General features: G+C 33.4%; 1 long non-coding RNA gene across 1 annotated transcript; it reads left to right on the top strand.

Moving 5' to 3' along the window:
• The first annotated feature begins 1,218 nt into the window (after positions 1-1,218).
• LOC128293170 (uncharacterized) lies at positions 1,219-2,826 on the top strand. The gene is made up of 2 exons (XR_008283267.1): positions 1,219-1,361; positions 2,573-2,826. It is a non-coding gene; the product is annotated as an uncharacterized LOC128293170 (long non-coding RNA).
• The last annotated feature ends 1,025 nt before the right edge of the window (positions 2,827-3,851 follow it).

Below are 3,851 nucleotides of genomic sequence, written 5' to 3'. Positions count from 1 at the left end.
GTCTCTCATTTCCAGGAAAAAGGAGAGATGCAAGTTGAATTGTGAAAGATTGATGATGGAAGTCTGCATGATTATTTTAGTATGTACAGATATATTATTCAACCGATGTGACTGAGTTGTATGTTTCTAAGTTTATAGTTCCAAGAATGTCACTCGGTGTTTCAAATTGAGCTCCGAGGTTTATACCTCAACTATGGAAAAGCTATAGGAAATCTTAAGTATGAGCTTGTGTGGAATTGTTTTGTAAGTTGTGAGAAAAAGATATAAGTGACTCGTGAAAGTAGAGAACAACTTTTTCTGGTAAGATTTTCGGGGACGAAAATCCCTAAAGGGGGGAAGAAATGTAATAGCCCGATTTTGGGTCTAGTCGGAACAGTGGTTTTGGGACCACAAACCCGACGAGAAAAAAAATTATTTTTATTATATTTTTATAGTCTATAAATTTATGAAAATATTTCGTAAAAATTTCATTCGAAAATTTTGACGTTTGAGCACTCAATTTAGTCAAAAGGACTAAATTGTAAAAAGTGCAAAAGTTGAGTTCTTTATATATGAGGTGCCTAATTGTTATGAGTTTTAAATTGAAAGTCCTTATGTGACAATTATTCCTTTAATAAGTTAGTGAATGGATATTTGTTTGGTATTTTTGAAATTTGGTTGAAATAAAAGGGTAATTTTGTAAATTAATTAAAATAACCTAATAAGACAAATGATAAAAGCTATCATTTTTTCATTCTTTCTTCTTCAACCGTGGAAAGAACAGAAAATAGAAGCCATGGATGAGCTCCATTCGCCAAGCTTTTATGGCTTATATAGGTACGGTTTTTGTCCCGCTTTTAATGATTTTCGTATTTTGAGATCCCGAAGCTTAAATTTTCTATTTCTACCAATTGATTGAAGAGAAATTAGAGTTTAAAATTTACCCATTCATGATATGGTTGTGTTTTGATGATTTATAGTGGATAATGAATGTTTGATGTGTTAAATATGAGTTTTATTCAATGAATTTTGGCAAAATGTCAAAAGGGGTTAAATTGTGAAAGTTACAAATTGGTCATAAGTGTGTGAATTAGTGAAAATTTGGAGTTGCCATAGAAGAGAAAATGTTCAGCATGTCTTAAACCTTATAGAAATTGAATAAAATTAATTTACGAGCATTGGGGCAAAAGTGTAAATATGTAAAAGTTTTGGGGTCAAAATGAAAATTTGTAAAAAATATGATTTTTAGACCCATATGAATATTGTGACTGATTGGTAGGCTAAATGTGATGTTATAGATGATGAAAATTGAGACTTGGACCTAGAACGGAAAGAAATCGATTTATGGACGAGTATGTCCTTTTCACATTTGTGGTATCGAGGTAAGTTCGTATGTAAACAATACCATGCTATACATGTATTTAAATGTTATCATTACATGGATTGTACAGATATTAATGTGTATGTAATTAATAGAAATATGATAAGACAAAGCCTTAATAGACGAGGAAAAATCCCGTTTGAACCTTAGGAATAGAATAGGATACGAGTGACATGTCACTAGGAATTATGAGTCTAGATGACTAGCTCGAGAGTGAGCATTGAAATGTCATGAGATATGAGGTAGCTTTAGCTACAATTGAGGCACTTATGTGCAAAGGCTTTTCCAGTATCTAATTAGTATTCCAAGTGTTCAACGGGCAATCCAAGGAAAGAGTTAATGATGGTCTCAATGAGGTAAGTCATTGGTGAGTATGCACTCGAGTTATGTTACGAGTTGTGCAAGTATGTATACTAATCCTATGAGAATGCCTTGATATGTGATGATCTATGATGCATAATATGTGTTCTTACCATGATGGATAAAATGGTGTTGTATTAATATTATGAACAATGATCATGAATGAGTAATTTAGCCTTGACACATTTGAGTTACTGCAGTAGTGTAACTTTGAAAATACACTAAAAATAGTGGAAAATGAGTTAGAGGCAGAATAAAATATGGGATTAAAGATTAATGAGTCTATTTTCACATGAAAGAAACAGAGGAATAAAAAGAATTCCATATTGTTTGATATTTGAATTCTTGTGAAACAGGGTCTGGATGAATTCGAGATCCCCTGTTCTAACTTTAGAAATTCACCAAAAATTGTAAAAACATTATTAAGAGTTATACCTTACATGAATGGATTCCTTATTGAGTCTATTTTTATGGTAAATAAACGGCATGGTCGTTGGAATTTTGTACAGGGAGAAATTCGGTTTGTAGTGGACAGGGGTCAGAGTGGTCATACCCTAAAATAGGGGAGACTTTAACTAATAAACTGTACTATTTGGATTTAACGAAAAATTCTGGAAATTTTATGAAAGAAAGGAAAATAAGTCTAGTTTCTGGGAAAATTAACGGAACTTAATTCGGAGTTTCGTACCTCCAGATATAAATAATTTAGTGACCATTGCTCAGAAAGACAGCTTGTAGTGAACTTGAAAATATGTTGTAAACATTGATAAAACAAGTTAATGAGTTGCTTATTGTTTTCATATGAACTTACTAAGCGAAAGCTTACCCCCCCTTCTTTCCCATGTTTTCTAGAGTTTCCAGGTTAGCTCGGGTTGGAGGCCGTCAGAGATATTATCACCCTATCGAGTTAACGTTATCGGATAAGTAAACTCAAGTGATTCGAGTCTATGGCATGTATAGGGTTTTAATGTGAGTATGTAATATTATGATTTAGCCAAAGGCATTGGCTTGTTATTAAGGTAGTATTAGTCATGTAAATTGGCCTATGTCGGCTAATGACATTATGGGCCCATATGATTATTCTTATGCATGTATGTTATTATCTATTGTGATGTGGCTTACAACATGTATACCTAGAGATTGAATTGAGATTCATTGATGAGCTAGTAACTAATGCAGGATTAAGTGATTAGTAAATAGTTAATAATGCTTCATGAATGGTTTGTGATGTAATGATAGTTATGTCTAGTATGTGGTAATGATATGGGCAAATTCTATAATATTTATTGCATAAGAAAATAACTTGAGCATAACATGTTTGTAGATGTTTAAGAGCTCATTTATGCCACGTTGTATGTTATTGGATAAGTATGTATCTATGCATGTGGTGTGAGAGTGACAAAAGGCTTGATAATTAGCCTATTTCTGGCCACACGGCTTGAGCACATGGGCGTGTGAAGCCTTAACGCAAGAGATTTTTCTAAGTTTTCATGAGTTCTCGATTGGGTCCTGAACCGCCCCGAATGCATAAGCTCTCATAAGGGACAGATTGCATGTGAAAAGAAAAGTTTTTAATTATTTGAGATTTCATGGCCCTGTTTAGTATGGAAGTGTTAGTAAAAGTCAGGTAGCACCTCGAACCCCGTCCCGGCGTCGGATGAGGGCGAGGGGTGTTACAAAATGTTTTCAAGAAAATCACACGTTTCAAATCTAAACTTTAGAAGCTTCCTCATTTTTTTTTAAATAACTGAATAAAACAAAGACAACTTTTAAGTAAACATCTTGATGGAATGACAATAATAATAAAACGGGTTCTGAAACTGAGAAATAAACTTTTATCGACAAAATCGGTTTTTGAATGTAGTTTCGATGTGACATGCCAGATTCGGCCGTAATCTCCAGGCCGAGTTTGGGGTGTGATATAAGCAATGCTCAAACTTGGTTATAGGAAGTGACTTAGTCATCATATTTGCAAGATTTTCTTGAGTACTAATTTTGCTCACAACAATATCTCCATGAGCAATAATATCATGAACAAAATTATACCGAACATCAATGTGTTTTGTTCTTTCATGAAACATTTGATCTTTTGTAACAAAGATTGCACACTGACTGTCACAAAATACTGTAC

The sequence above is a fragment of the Gossypium arboreum genome, chromosome 1 (assembly GCF_025698485.1).
Source record: "Gossypium arboreum isolate Shixiya-1 chromosome 1, ASM2569848v2, whole genome shotgun sequence".
Taxonomy (NCBI): domain Eukaryota; kingdom Viridiplantae; phylum Streptophyta; class Magnoliopsida; order Malvales; family Malvaceae; genus Gossypium; species Gossypium arboreum.
The sequence above is the reverse complement of the archived record's forward strand: the minus strand, read 5'-3'. Positions and strand labels throughout refer to the sequence as shown.